The sequence below is a fragment of the Anomaloglossus baeobatrachus genome, chromosome 9, assembly GCF_048569485.1.
Source record: "Anomaloglossus baeobatrachus isolate aAnoBae1 chromosome 9, aAnoBae1.hap1, whole genome shotgun sequence".
NCBI lineage: Eukaryota > Metazoa > Chordata > Amphibia > Anura > Aromobatidae > Anomaloglossus > Anomaloglossus baeobatrachus.
In genome coordinates this window covers 165,573,870-165,588,904 of record NC_134361.1, presented here as the reverse complement: position 1 = coordinate 165,588,904, position 15,035 = coordinate 165,573,870, and the positions used below count along the sequence as shown (strand labels likewise).

The following is a 15,035-nucleotide window of genomic DNA, read 5'->3' as shown; positions in this document are numbered from 1 at the left end:
CTAAGAAAGGGCGGCCTATGAAAGAATTACTACTTTCAATAAGTACACTTAAACGGCTAATTGGGAATAGAAAAACTGTAAAAAGCCCTCTGAGAAAGCCCCCCTCTAACCTTTGATAGTAAGTTTTTCTGTAGTCTGCCTGTTGATGTATTTTCCGTTTGAACTGTGCACAACATGAAGAGACGGAACACTGGCGGCTTGTCACAATGCCCCCGCTGACATCACAATAGCGCTGCTGCCTAGAAAACAAGCTGCGCAGCAGAAGTTGTTCTTTGGGTGGGAGGGTGGGCTAGTGTAAGGAGGGGGCAAGCTCTTTTTTTCCCGGGTGGTAGGGGGATGACAGGAGAAGGGATGCGGGTGGTGAGAAGGGTACAGAGGGCAGGGTTTGGGGGCTGGGAAGGAAAGGGAAAAGATTAGGGTTTGGGGATGATGAAAGGGCTTTCTACGGGTAAGGATGGCAAAGGGTGGCAGTGACGGAAAGTCAGGCAACCTGTCCTGTCCGTCTTTTTGTATCGTGAATTGGAAAGACTGCAAGGGGGAGGGGAGTTGCTTGCGCCCTAAAGGAGGAGTTATTCAGATTCATTGCAGTGGGGGGCGGCGGCTGCAAAACGCACCATTCTTCTTGTTTTTGCTCTGCAAAGCAGCCTTTTCAAGGGTTGGCTTGGGTGACAAAATGTCTTCTGTAGGCGTGGGTTTGTCTCCCTCTCGCTCTCTCTCCCTAAGATGTGTCCGGCATAGGCCAGGGTGCCACTCGAGGCCCAAACCAATTCTGGTTATCGCTTCTCGGCCTTTTGGCTAAGATCAAGTGTAGTATCTGTTCTTATCAGTTTAATATCTGATACGTCCCCTATCTGGGGACCATATATTAAATGGATTTTTAGAACAGGGAGATGGAAAAAGAGCTTGCTCTGTCCACTCCACGCATTGACCTGGTATTGCAGTACCTCCAGGAACGGTGCACCCCTTCTTAACCCAGTTTCCAAAAGCAGAACTCAATTCACCTGATTCATATTAGCCCGGTTTAATGAATTGGAAGAAAGCATACGTCTTCATATGCACCTCAATTTGGCCCATTCACTTTTCACACTTCCTCCTTTTGTTTTTTATCTTTCACACTTTTGACTTTCTTTATTCATCCAAATAGCAAACTCATCACCACTCAACCTGACCAACTCGGCTATGTCCCGTGCTGCAGTTCTCTGTCTTATCTAGATCATTTGCAATTGAATGGAATAGATCCCTTTTGGACAAAGTGGATTCACCTGCTGCTGCAGTGACCACAGGTGTGATAAGATCTAGAATTGGCATCTGGTGCGATCTCTCCGCTTCCACTCCAAAGAAAGTTACCTGTTTATTCCTATCATGCATTGGTTTTTGGGGTTTTCTTTGAGTAATGATGATCTCTTTAGTAGTCTGTTGGCGCCCTCTCCTGGAGGAATAGTTTGCTTGCTCTTGGACATTCTAAAAGAGAGGTCATGATAGACATTGAGCTTCTGAGCTCAATTGGGGACAGTCATGGGTGATGAATGTTTGCAACCTGCTGCAAAGCCTCATACCGCAATATAAGGAACGTCAAATACTAAGAAAGGGCGGCCTATGAAAGAATTACTACTTTCAATAAGTACACTTAAACGGCTAATTGGGAATAGAAAAACTGTAAAAAGCCCTCTGAGAAAGCCCCCCTCTAACCTTTGATAGTAAGTTTTTCTGTAGTCTGCCTGTTGATGTATTTTCCGTTTGAACTGTGCACAACATGAAGAGACGGAACACTGGCGGCTTGTCACAATGCCCCCGCTGACATCACAATAGCGCTGCTGCCTAGAAAACAAGCTGCGCAGCAGAAGTTGTTCTTTGGGTGGGAGGGTGGGCTAGTGTAAGGAGGGGGCAAGCTCTTTTTTTCCCGGGTGGTAGGGGGATGACAGGAGAAGGGATGCGGGTGGTGAGAAGGGTACAGAGGGCAGGGTTTGGGGGCTGGGAAGGAAAGGGAAAAGATTAGGGTTTGGGGATGATGAAAGGGCTTTCTACGGGTAAGGATGGCAAAGGGTGGCAGTGACGGAAAGTCAGGCAACCTGTCCTGTCCGTCTTTTTGTATCGTGAATTGGAAAGACTGCAAGGGGGAGGGGAGTTGCTTGCGCCCTAAAGGAGGAGTTATTCAGATTCATTGCAGTGGGGGGCGGCGGCTGCAAAACGCACCATTCTTCTTGTTTTTGCTCTGCAAAGCAGCCTTTTCAAGGGTTGGCTTGGGTGACAAAATGTCTTCTGTAGGCGTGGGTTTGTCTCCCTCTCGCTCTCTCTCCCTAAGATGTGTCCGGCATAGGCCAGGGTGCCACTCGAGGCCCAAACCAATTCTGGTTATCGCTTCTCGGCCTTTTGGCTAAGATCAAGTGTAGTATCTGTTCTTATCAGAACAAACTGAGCTAGCTACACTTGACGAGATACGATCAGGGAGACAAGCTCCGAAGCCCAGCCGAGACCGAAAGAGGGAGATCGGACGGAAGAAGAGCTTGGCAGAAAGAAGCAAGAAGACGAAGGCTCGGAGAAGACTTGGGGAGACCAGAGGAACTTCGAGGAGGAACACAGCGGGAGAAGACACCCGGAGAAGAATCCAAGATCCAGCTCCGGGAACTCAAGCAGGAACCAGCCATGGCAAGCAAGCCAGAGAAGGCAGCCAGGAAGGCTCAGGACCCAGGGACCTCCAGGAAGGCTCATCCAGAGGCTTCTTCGGCCCAAGAGGCCCCTACCTCCGACGCCAGCCAGCCGGAGGGAGCCCGGACGCCGCCTGAAAAGGCTCCAACCCTGGAGCCTTGGATGCGGCAGACGGTCGCCCTGAAGCTAAAGGCAGTGGATGGTAGGTTGCCGGACATGTCCAGCGACGTGTTCTGCAAGAAGATGATTCTGGATCAGGGCTTCTCCAGGGCGGAAACCCTGAGTGTCCAGACCTTCATGACTGGCATTTTTCTGGTAACCTTTGCCACGGTGAATGCCTGCAGGAGATACTGGGAGGCGATGAACGCAGCGATGCCGGGCTCCCCTTTTCATTCCTTTTTAGGATCCTGTCCTATACAGAGGGATGAGAAGAGGATCACGGTCTCCATGCTGAACCCGCACACCCCAGGAAGAGACATCTCCACGTTCCTGGGACGTCTCTGCACAGTGGTGAGGGAGCCATCCCACATCCTTAACGGCAACGGATTCTGGACGGGTAAGTGGTCAGTAACCGTTCGACTCTACAGGGAACCAGCATCCGAGGATGGTCTCCAGCACCTGCCCCCGACATTCTCTCTGGGAAACTCCTTTGGTCTCATCTACTACCCGGACATGCCACACAACTGCAGGAAATGTGGCGGGAAAGGGCATTCGATGAAGACCTGCAAGGAGGACGCCTGCAGGGTTTGCCGGGTGACAGGACACAGCTCCAAGGACTGCCCAAAGAAGAAGACTTGCAACCTATGTGGACAGGCGGACCACCTTTACAAGGACTGCCCACAGCGGGAGAAATCCTGGGCAAGGGTTGCCGCGGCGACCCAGTATCGGGTAATCACAGCTTCGTCGACCAAGGCAGCTACGACCAAGGCCACAGAGGCCAAGGACAAGGCGGCCAAGAACCCGGCGACCGTGGCTCCAGCCGATGCCCCAGCAGCCACGGAGTCCAGGGAAAAGAAGGGTAAGAAAACTGTTGCCCCCTCCCTGGTCCCCCCCCCTGTCACCCCTGTCCAAACCCCTCCCCCCCCGGCCAACCCTACTGAGGATTCCACTACCTCCACCTCATTTCCCTACTCCTCAGTTGGTCTCCTCACCCCCCCCCCAAAGCCCACTCTCCCTCCCCAGACCATGAGAGCAGAGGGCCTCAGCACTCTTGCACTTTTCACCGAGGAGGATTTTCCAGCTCTTGTCTCCTCAGGTACAGGCCAAAGGAAAAGGAAGGTGGAAGATAGTCCTGTCGCAGAACCTTCCAAGCTGTTCATTGTGGACCCCAATCCACCCCAGGAAGAGGAGGATGGCCTCCTCCCAGAACCGGACGTGTTGGAGCAGATGGTGGAGTCCCTTGTGGCCGAAGAAGAAATGGAGGAGTCGGAAGCCACTGAGGCACCATCCCTGCTTGATCAGCTAGCAGAAGAGGGTCTGCTGGAGATACCCTTACCAGCAGGTGCCAAAGAGGAAGAACCGCCCGACCGGAGTGGTAACTAAGGCACACCGCCTGCTCTAACTTTCTCTTTCCTCCAATGACTGCTAACATTAACATCTTTTCCATTAATGTTAGGAGCATCAGAGACAAGTTCCGACGTCAGACAATTTTTACGTTCCTTAACACTCAGTCTAGTGATGTATTTTTCCTGCAGGAATGCTCCCTTCCCTCCTCTAGGTCCTTCAACCATCTGGCCAGGGAGTGGACCCATGGCCCATCCTACTGGTCTGGCGGGGGCGACTGTAGGTCCGCGGGGGTCGCCGTGCTGATCAGGGGAAGCGCCTTCACATTGGACTCTGTTCAGGAAATCGTCTGCGGCAGGTTACTGCTCGTGGATGGCACCTGGGCGGGAGAACCTGTCAGGTTCATCAATGTGTATGCTTCTCCTGTGAAGAGCGATCGACTGGAGCTCCTCCAAGCCCTGCGCCCTCAGCTCGCTACCGCCAGGACGGTAGTGATGGCCGGGGATTTCAACTGCCCGATTGAGGAGGATGGACGCAGTTCTGGAACGGCTGCCAAGTTGGACGTCACATCCAAACTGCTCATTGAGATGGTGACCGAAGCCTCTCTTGTGGACGTTGTTGGCTCCATCGGACACGGATCCGTGAACTATTCATGGTGCCGATCCGATGGCTCGCTGCGTTCCAGGATTGACTTTGTGTTTACCTCTCGGGCGGTTGGGCGGAGTGGGCACTCGATGGTCCCCTGCTTCTTCTCTGACCACAGAGCCATTCACTTTCAAGGTGTGCTGGGCCATGGCTTCCCCATTGGCCCGGGCTCCTGGAAGCTGAACTGCTCTCTGCTGGAAAAGGGTGAGATTCTGGAGGAGCTTAGAGCTGCCTACTCCACGTGGCGGGCCTACAAGGCGGGCTTCCAGTCTGTTTCTGACTGGTGGGAATACGTTAAACTCGAGTTCCGTTTCTTCTTTCAGGCAAAGAGTCAACAACAGGCGTGTCTGAAGAGGAGGGACTTCAGGAGACTCCAGCGTGAGCTGCGTTCCCTGCAGGACCTTCTTCGATGCGGCTGGGACGTGAGAGAGGAGCTGGAGGAGACTAAGAGGAGCCTGAAAAGGCACTTCGAGGAGGAGTCCGAGCGAATTGTCTTCCGTTCCAAAGTGGAGAACCTGGAGAAGGGTGAGAAATGTAACTCGTTCTTTTTCAGGAAACTCCACGCCGGTCACACGCCCATGAATGAACTACGAGACGAGAGTGGAAACATGCGACGCGGGAAAGAGAACGTGATGAAGGTCGTCAGCGACTTCTACAGCGAACTCTACGCCCGCAAGACTACTGACCCCGAGGCCGCCGATAAGTTCCTTTCAGGTATCACTAACCATCTTGACCCTGCAGACGCGGCGGCCATGGACGTTCCTCTGACGGTGGACGAGCTGCTCTCGGCCGCCAAATCCTTTAGTTCTGGCAGGACACCGGGCAGTGACGGCCTCCCAGCAGAGCTCTATGTAGCGCTGGGAGACCTAATCTGTCCGGACCTGTTAGGGCTGTATGAGGAGATGGTGGTGGAGGGCAGAATGCCTCCATCTCTGAGGGAAGGAATGGTCACGATCCTGTACAAGCGTAAAGGAGAGAGGTGCGACCTGAAGAATTGGCGTCCCATCACCCTTCTGAATGTCGACTACAAGATCCTGGCCAAGACGATGGCAACGAGACTGAAGACGGTTATCGGACGGATCATCCACCCGGATCAGACCTGCGGCATCCCCGGACGTCGCATCGCAGACAGCCTGGCTCTCATGCGGGACACGGTCGAGTACATCAAAGCCCGCCGGGTGCACGCAGCCCTGATCTCGTTGGATCAGGAAAAGGCCTTCGACCGTGTTTCCCATGAGTTCCTGGGCAAAGCTCTGCACAGGTTAGGTTTGGGTAACATGTTTTGCTTGTATGTCCAACTAATGTATTTTGATATTCACAGCTCGGTGTTGGTAAACGGCTGGAAGACTGACCCCTTCCCGGTCCTCTCAGGGGTCAGACAAGGCTGTCCTCTGTCACCTCTTCTTTTTGTTTGTGTTATAGAACTCTTTGCAGAGGCTATCCGGCGGAATGGAGAGATCAGAGGGATCACCGCACCAGGACCAGAACGCTTCGAGGTCAAGTGCTCGCTCTACATGGACGACGTGACCGTCTTCTGCGCGGACCGGCGCTCAGTCGACACCCTCGTCCAGACCTGTGAGACCTTCGGACGGGCTTCGGGAGCCAAAGTCAACTGCGGGAAGTCGGAAGCCATGCTCTTCGGGGACTGGCAGCCGGCCTCTTCCGCCCCCTTCCCTTTCAGCATCCAGCCGGATTTCATCAAGGTTCTTGGAGTCTGGTTCGGGAAGGAAGGAGCAGCCCTCAAGTCCTGGGAGGAACGCTTGACCAAGATCACCCAACGGATCGGTCTGTGGAGCCTCAGACGCCTCACCTGTGAGGGCAAAGCACTGGTCCTGCGTAACGAGGTACTGCCCGTGCTGCAGTACACGGCCCAGGCCTGGCCCCCCCTTGCCACCGTGTGCAGGGCCATTACCAGGACGGTGTTTCGTTTTGTCTGGGGATCCAAGATGGACAGAGTAAAGCGGAGCATCATGTACAAGGATCCTCGCAAGGGTGGGAAGGGCGTACCCGATATCCCCACCCTCCTGCGATCCTCCTTCGTATGTGACTGCGTTCGCCGAACTCTGCGAGTCAAGAGAGGTTCCGCGGGTGGGTCCATGTCTCGCTTCTTCCTGCTCCCCCTTTGGAGACGGTTAGGCTGGGACAAGTGGGACAGCTCCTTCCCCTACAACTGGACGGCGCCATGGTTCTACGGAGACGTGGTTCGGTTTGTGAGGGAACACCAACTGGAGGGACTCAAGCCTGATTTGTGGAAGCCAAAGACTATCCACAAACTCATCAGAGCCAAGGACGAAATGGAGAACATTCCAGGACTTCATCACGACACACTGGAGACTGTTTGGACAAACGTGTCATCGGCTGGATTGACCAACGGGCACAAGGACTTGTCATGGATGGCGATACAGGGCGGACTGCCCGTCCGGTCATTCATGCACGCCCGGAACCTGTGCAAAACCCGGTACTGCCCAAGGTGCCCCTTCGTGGAGGAAACATCGCTGCACGCCTTTTGGGACTGCCGTTTCGCACAGCGCCTGTTGGTTGCCCTGGAGGATGACCTGAGGAACTCCGTCCCCAGAGGGAGCCTATCGTACCATTCCGTACTTTATGGACTCTTCCCTGGGACTCACACCGTTGGAGCCATCCAGGAGGCTTGGCGCCTTATGAACTGCTTTAAGGACGCTATTTGGGTCGCCAGGAACCGGCTCATCTTGAAGAGGGAGAGGATGTCTATCCAGGATTGCCGCAGGCTGATCCACAGCCTGCTCAGAGACTATTCCATCATGGACAGTCCGGACGACAGCGCCGAGGAGGAGGTTTAGACCTCTTCCATGCCCCCTCCCTCCTTTTCCCGTTATGTGCGTCTTTCAATAAAGCTTCGGGCCTGTGATTTCCCCACCCTATCCCCCTTTTCCCCTACCCCCATCCCCCAATCGCCGGTTCGTCGTTATTTATGGTCTAACTTTTTCTTTCAGCTTGAGTGTTATGGATAAGCATAGGAGTGTGATGTATAGTTTAGTGCGTCGTACTCTATGGCTATGTAAGAAGGATTGTATAGTTCTGTGTGTACGGGGCTGCGGCACTGTACACGGTTTGTTACCTTTTTGTGAGTAGTGCATGATAATAAAGATGCTGTTAAATCAAAAAAATCTGTTCTTATCAGTTTAATATCTGATACGTCCCCTATCTGGGGACCATATATTAAATGGATTTTTAGAACAGGGAGATGGAAAAAGAGCTTGCTCTGTCCACTCCACGCATTGACCTGGTATTGCAGTACCTCCAGGAACGGTGCACCCCTTCTTAACCCAGTTTCCAAAAGCAGAACTCAATTCACCTGATTCATATTAGCCCGGTTTAATGAATTGGAAGAAAGCATACGTCTTCATATGCACCTCAATTTGGCCCATTCACTTTTCACACTTCCTCCTTTTGTTTTTTATCTTTCACACTTTTGACTTTCTTTATTCATCCAAATAGCAAACTCATCACCACTCAACCTGACCAACTCGGCTATGTCCCGTGCTGCAGTTCTCTGTCTTATCTAGATCATTTGCAATTGAATGGAATAGATCCCTTTTGGACAAAGTGGATTCACCTGCTGCTGCAGTGACCACAGGTGTGATAAGATCTAGAATTGGCATCTGGTGCGATCTCTCCGCTGCCACTCCAAAGAAAGTTACCTGTTTATTCCTATCATGCATTGGTTTTTGGGGTTTTCTTTGAGTAATGATGATCTCTTTAGTAGTCTGTTGGCGCCCTCTCCTGGAGGAATAGTTTGCTTGCTCTTGGACATTCTAAAAGAGAGGTCATGATAGACATTGAGCTTCTGAGCTCAATTGGGGACAGTCATGGGTGATGAATGTTTGCAACCTGCTGCAAAGCCTCATACCGCAATATAAGGAACGTCAAATACTAAGAAAGGGCGGCCTATGAAAGAATTACTACTTTCAATAAGTACACTTAAACGGCTAATTGGGAATAGAAAAACTGTAAAAAGCCCTCTGAGAAAGCCCCCCTCTAACCTTTGATAGTAAGTTTTTCTGTAGTCTGCCTGTTGATGTATTTTCTGTTTGAACTGTGCACAACATGAAGAGACGGAACACTGGCGGCTTGTCACAATGCCCCCGCTGACATCACAATAGCGCTGCTGCCTAGAAAACAAGCTGCGCAGCAGAAGTTGTTCTTTGGGTGGGAGGGTGGGCTAGTGTAAGGAGGGGGCAAGCTCTTTTTTTCCCGGGTGGTAGGGGGATGACAGGAGAAGGGATGCGGGTGGTGAGAAGGGTACAGAGGGCAGGGTTTGGGGGCTGGGAAGGAAAGGGAAAAGATTAGGGTTTGGGGATGATGAAAGGGCTTTCTACGGGTAAGGATGGCAAAGGGTGGCAGTGACGGAAAGTCAGGCAACCTGTCCTGTCCGTCTTTTTGTATCGTGAATTGGAAAGACTGCAAGGGGGAGGGGAGTTGCTTGCGCCCTAAAGGAGGAGTTATTCAGATTCATTGCAGTGGGGGGCGGCGGCTGCAAAACGCACCATTCTTCTTGTTTTTGCTCTGCAAAGCAGCCTTTTCAAGGGTTGGCTTGGGTGACAAAATGTCTTCTGTAGGCGTGGGTTTGTCTCCCTCTCGCTCTCTCTCCCTAAGATGTGTCCGGCATAGGCCAGGGTGCCACTCGAGGCCCAAACCAATTCTGGTTATCGCTTCTCGGCCTTTTGGCTAAGATCAAGTGTAGTATCTGTTCTTATCAGTTTAATATCTGATACGTCCCCTATCTGGGGACCATATATTAAATGGATTTTTAGAACAGGGAGATGGAAAAAGAGCTTGCTCTGTCCACTCCACGCATTGACCTGGTATTGCAGTACCTCCAGGAACGGTGCACCCCTTCTTAACCCAGTTTCCAAAAGCAGAACTCAATTCACCTGATTCATATTAGCCCGGTTTAATGAATTGGAAGAAAGCATACGTCTTCATATGCACCTCAATTTGGCCCATTCACTTTTCACACTTCCTCCTTTTGTTTTTTATCTTTCACACTTTTGACTTTCTTTATTCATCCAAATAGCAAACTCATCACCACTCAACCTGACCAACTCGGCTATGTCCCGTGCTGCAGTTCTCTGTCTTATCTAGATCATTTGCAATTGAATGGAATAGATCCCTTTTGGACAAAGTGGATTCACCTGCTGCTGCAGTGACCACAGGTGTGATAAGATCTAGAATTGGCATCTGGTGCGATCTCTCCGCTTCCACTCCAAAGAAAGTTACCTGTTTATTCCTATCATGCATTGGTTTTTGGGGTTTTCTTTGAGTAATGATGATCTCTTTAGTAGTCTGTTGGCGCCCTCTCCTGGAGGAATAGTTTGCTTGCTCTTGGACATTCTAAAAGAGAGGTCATGATAGACATTGAGCTTCTGAGCTCAATTGGGGACAGTCATGGGTGATGAATGTTTGCAACCTGCTGCAAAGCCTCATACCGCAATATAAGGAACGTCAAATACTAAGAAAGGGCGGCCTATGAAAGAATTACTACTTTCAATAAGTACACTTAAACGGCTAATTGGGAATAGAAAAACTGTAAAAAGCCCTCTGAGAAAGCCCCCCTCTAACCTTTGATAGTAAGTTTTTCTGTAGTCTGCCTGTTGATGTATTTTCCGTTTGAACTGTGCACAACATGAAGAGACGGAACACTGGCGGCTTGTCACAATGCCCCCGCTGACATCACAATAGCGCTGCTGCCTAGAAAACAAGCTGCGCAGCAGAAGTTGTTCTTTGGGTGGGAGGGTGGGCTAGTGTAAGGAGGGGGCAAGCTCTTTTTTTCCCGGGTGGTAGGGGGATGACAGGAGAAGGGATGCGGGTGGTGAGAAGGGTACAGAGGGCAGGGTTTGGGGGCTGGGAAGGAAAGGGAAAAGATTAGGGTTTGGGGATGATGAAAGGGCTTTCTACGGGTAAGGATGGCAAAGGGTGGCAGTGACGGAAAGTCAGGCAACCTGTCCTGTCCGTCTTTTTGTATCGTGAATTGGAAAGACTGCAAGGGGGAGGGGAGTTGCTTGCGCCCTAAAGGAGGAGTTATTCAGATTCATTGCAGTGGGGGGCGGCGGCAGCAAAACGCACCATTCTTCTTGTTTTTGCTCTGCAAAGCAGCCTTTTCAAGGGTTGGCTTGGGTGACAAAATGTCTTCTGTAGGCGTGGGTTTGTCTCCCTCTCGCTCTCTCTCCCTAAGATGTGTCCGGCATAGGCCAGGGTGCCACTCGAGGCCCAAACCAATTCTGGTTATCGCTTCTCGGCCTTTTGGCTAAGATCAAGTGTAGTATCTGTTCTTATCAGTTTAATATCTGATACGTCCCCTATCTGGGGACCATATATTAAATGGATTTTTAGAACAGGGAGATGGAAAAAGAGCTTGCTCTGTCCACTCCACGCATTGACCTGGTATTGCAGTACCTCCAGGAACGGTGCACCCCTTCTTAACCCAGTTTCCAAAAGCAGAACTCAATTCACCTGATTCATATTAGCCCGATTAGCGAATTGAAATGAATTTTTATCTAACACACTTTTTACTTGCTTTATTCATCCAAATAGCAAACTCATCACCACTCAACTTCACCAACTCTGCTATGTCCCGTGCAGTATCTTGTTGTCAGTCTAATCTAGATCATGTGTAATTGAATGGAATAGATCCCTTTTGGACAAAGTGGAGTCAGATGCTGCAGTGACCACAGGTGTGAGAGGATCTACAATTGGCATCTGGTGTTATCTCTCTGCTTCCACTCCAAATAAAGTTACCTGTTGTTACCTGAACGTCAAATACTAAGAATGGGCGGCCTATGAAAGAATTAGTACTTTCATTAAGTATACTAAACCGGCTAATTGGGAATAGACAAACTGTAAAAAGCCCTCTGAGAAAGCCCCTCTCTAACCTTTGTTAGTAAGCTTTTCTGTAGCCTGCCTGTTGATGTATTTTCGGTTTGAACAGTGCACAACATGAAGAGACGGAACACTGGCGGCTTGTCACAATGCCCCCCGATGACATCACAATAGCGCTGCTGCCTAGAAAACAAGCTGCGCAGAAGAAGTTGTTCTTTGGGTGGGAGGGTGGGCTAGTGGAAGGAGGGGGCAATCTCTTTTTTTCCCGGGTGGTAGGGGGATGACAGGAGAAGGGAAGCGGGTGGTGAGAAAGGTACAGAGGGCAGGGTTTGGGGGCTGGGAAGGAAAGGGAAAAGATTAGGGTTTGGGGATGATGAAAGGGCTTTCTACGGGTAAGGATGGCAAAGGGTGGCAGTGACGGAAAGTCAGGCAACCTGTCCTGTCCGTCTTTTTGTATCGTGAATTGGAAAGACTGCAAGGGGGAGGGGAGTTGCTTGCGCCCTAAAGGAGGAGTTATTCAGATTCATTGCAGTGGGCGGCGGCTGCAAAACGCACCATTCTTCTTGTTTTTGCTCTGCAAAGCAGCCTTTTCAAGGGTTGGCTTGGGTGACAAAATGTCTTGTGTAGGCGTGGGTTTGTCTCCCTCTCGCTCTCTCTCCCTAAGATGTGTCCGGCATAGGCCAGGGTGCCACTCGAGGCCCAAACCAATTCTGGTTATCGCTTCTCGGCCTTTTGGCTAAGATCAAGTGTAGTATCTGTTCTTTGGCTAAGATCAAGTGTAGTATCTGTGAGGCTCGGCAGATGCAATGCACACTGGAAGGTTGCGCTTGCTAGTACTCTTGATGTATAGTATATTCATCTAGAGGAAAACATGGCCCTACCAGGATCGAGGCTATTAGACTGAGTAAGTGTGGGGGCTATGGTGCAATGTGCCCCAGGACTGACGACCCTGGAGTGAGTCTGAGCTTGCTGGCTTGGGACCCCGGCGAGCCTTGGGCTCTGTAGCACACCGTACCTTGCCCTTTCATACTTTCTGAGCATATTGCTCTATCCCGGCCTTCTGGCTAGGAAGGGAAATTTTTATAATCATGGTCGGAGGTCCGTTCAGCTTTGGGCTGAGAAACCAACACCCGGTTGGAGGTCCGGGTCAGCTTCGTCTGAGAAACCAACACCCGGTTGGAGGTCTGGGTCAGCTTCGGCTGAGAAACCAACACCCGGTTGGAGGTCCGGGTCAGCTTCGGCTGAGAAACCAACACCCGGTTGGAGGTCCGGTTAGCCTTGGGCTGAGAAACCAACACCGGTTGACGGTCCGGGCAGTTTCGGCTGCGAAACCAACAACTAGTAGCTCTCTACTCCACTTGGGTAAGATGCCTGGGTGGACGCTGGGAGCAACGACAAGGCTCAACCAGGCTTCGGCTTGGGGGAGCACCGAAGATCCCTGACCCTTGCTGTGGCCTTCTGGCTCGGAGGGACGGGGTTGATTTTTGGGGACCCTCTCCTCACGGAGGGGTCCACACGAATCCTAGCCTTTGCACTGTTTTTGGTGTGACTTCGGTCATGCATTTTTTGCGGTGCTTTGGAAAGCTTCATTAAATCAAAAATCTGTTCTTATCAGAACAAACTGAGCTAGCTACACTTGACGAGATACGATCAGGGAGACGAGCTCCGAAGCCCAGCCGAGACCGGAAGAGGGAGATCGGACGGAAGAAGAGCTTGGCAGAAAGAAGCAAGAAGACGAAGGCTCGGAGAAGACTTGGGGAGACCAGAGGAACTTCGAGGAGGAACACAGCGGGAGAAGACACCCGGAGAAGAATCCAAGATCCAGCTCCGGGAACTCAAGCAGGAACCAGCCATGGCAAGCAAGCCAGAGAAGGCAGCCAAGAAGGCTCAGGACCCAGGGACCTCCAGGAAGGCTCATCCAGAGGCTTCTTCGGCCCAAGAGGCCCCTACCTCCGACGCCAGCCAGCCGGAGGGAGCCCGGACGCCGCCTGAAAAGGCTCCAACCCTGGAGCCTTGGATGCGGCAGACGGTCGCCCTGAAGCTAAAGGCGGTGGATGGTAGGTTGCCGGACATGTCCAGCGACGTGTTCTGCAAGAAGATGATTCTGGATCAGGGCTTCTCCAGGGCGGAAACCCTGAGTGTCCAGACCTTCATGACTGGCATTTTTCTGGTAACCTTTGCCACGGTGAATGCCTGCAGGAGATACTGGGAGGCGATGAACGCAGCGATGCCGGACTCCCCTTTTCATTCTTTTTTAGGATCCTGTCCTATACAGAGGGATGAGAAGAGGATCACGGTCTCCATGCGGAACCCGCACACCCCAGGAAGAGACATCTCCACGTTCCTGGGACGTCTCTGCACAGTGGTGAGGGAGCCATCCCACATCCTTAACGGCAACGGATTCTGGACGGGTAAGTGGTCAGTAACCGTTCGACTCTACAGGGAACCAGCATCCGAGGATGGTCTCCAGCACCTGCCCCCGACATTCTCTCTGGGAAACTCCTTTGGTCTCATCTACTACCCGGACATGCCACACAACTGCAGGAAATGTGGCGGGAAAGGGCATTCGATGAAGACCTGCAAGGAGGACGCCTGCAGGGTTTGCCGGGTGACGGGACACAGCTCCAAGGACTGCCCAAAGAAGAAGACTTGCAACCTATGTGGACAGGCGGACCACCTTTACAAGGACTGCCCACAGCGGGAGAAATCCTGGGCAAGGGTTGCCGCGGTGACCCAGTATCGGGTAGTCACAGCTTCGTCGACCAAGGCAGCTACGACCAAGGCCACAGAGGCCAAGGACAAGGCGGCCAAGAACCCGGCGACCGTGGCTCCAGCCGATGCCCCAGCAGCCACGGAGTCCAGGAAAAAGGGTAAGAAAACTGTTGCCCCCTCCCTGGTCCCCCCCCCTGCCACCCCTGTCCAAACCCCTCCCCCCCCGGCCAACCCTACTGAGGATTCCACTACCTCCACCTCATTTCCCTACTCCTCAGTTGGTCTCCTCACCCCCCCCCCAAAGCCCACTCTCCCTCCCCAGACCATGAGAGCAGAGGACCTCAGCACTCTTGCACTTTTCACCGAGGAGGATTTTCCAGCTCTTGTCTCCTCAGGTACAGGCCAAAGGAAAAGGAAGGTGGAAGATAGTCCTGTCGCAGAACCTTCCAAGCTGTTCATTGTGGATCCCAATCCACCCCAGGAAGAGGAGGATGGCCTCCTCCCAGAACCGGACGTGTTGGAGCAGATGGTGGAGTCCCTTGTGGCCGAAGAAGAAATGGAGGAGTCGGAAGCCACTGAGGCACCATCCCTGCTCGATCAGCTAGAAGAAGAGGGTCTGCTGGAGATACCCTTACCAGCAGGTGCCAAAGAGGAAGAACCGCCCGACCGGA

The 15,035-nt window shown here is 52.1% G+C and overlaps 3 non-coding genes and 3 pseudogenes across 3 annotated transcripts; all 6 read left to right on the top strand.

Annotated features, from left to right (window-relative positions):
- The first annotated feature begins 775 nt into the window (after positions 1-775).
- LOC142252318 (U2 spliceosomal RNA) lies at positions 776-966 on the top strand. Its single transcript, XR_012725702.1, has one exon. It is a non-coding gene; the product is annotated as a U2 spliceosomal RNA (small nuclear RNA).
- Positions 967-2,354: 1,388 nt separating this feature from the next.
- Positions 2,355-2,458, top strand: LOC142253593 (U2 spliceosomal RNA; annotated as a pseudogene).
- Positions 2,459-7,887: 5,429 nt separating this feature from the next.
- LOC142252970 (U2 spliceosomal RNA) lies at positions 7,888-8,093 on the top strand (annotated as a pseudogene).
- Positions 8,094-9,481: 1,388 nt separating this feature from the next.
- Positions 9,482-9,672, top strand: LOC142252317 (U2 spliceosomal RNA). The gene has a single exon (XR_012725701.1). It is a non-coding gene; the product is annotated as a U2 spliceosomal RNA (small nuclear RNA).
- A 1,388-nt stretch (positions 9,673-11,060) lies between these two features.
- On the top strand, positions 11,061-11,251 carry LOC142252315 (U2 spliceosomal RNA). Its single transcript, XR_012725699.1, has one exon. It is a non-coding gene; the product is annotated as a U2 spliceosomal RNA (small nuclear RNA).
- A 1,117-nt stretch (positions 11,252-12,368) lies between these two features.
- Positions 12,369-12,527, top strand: LOC142253566 (U2 spliceosomal RNA; annotated as a pseudogene).
- Positions 12,528-15,035: the final 2,508 nt, after the last annotated feature.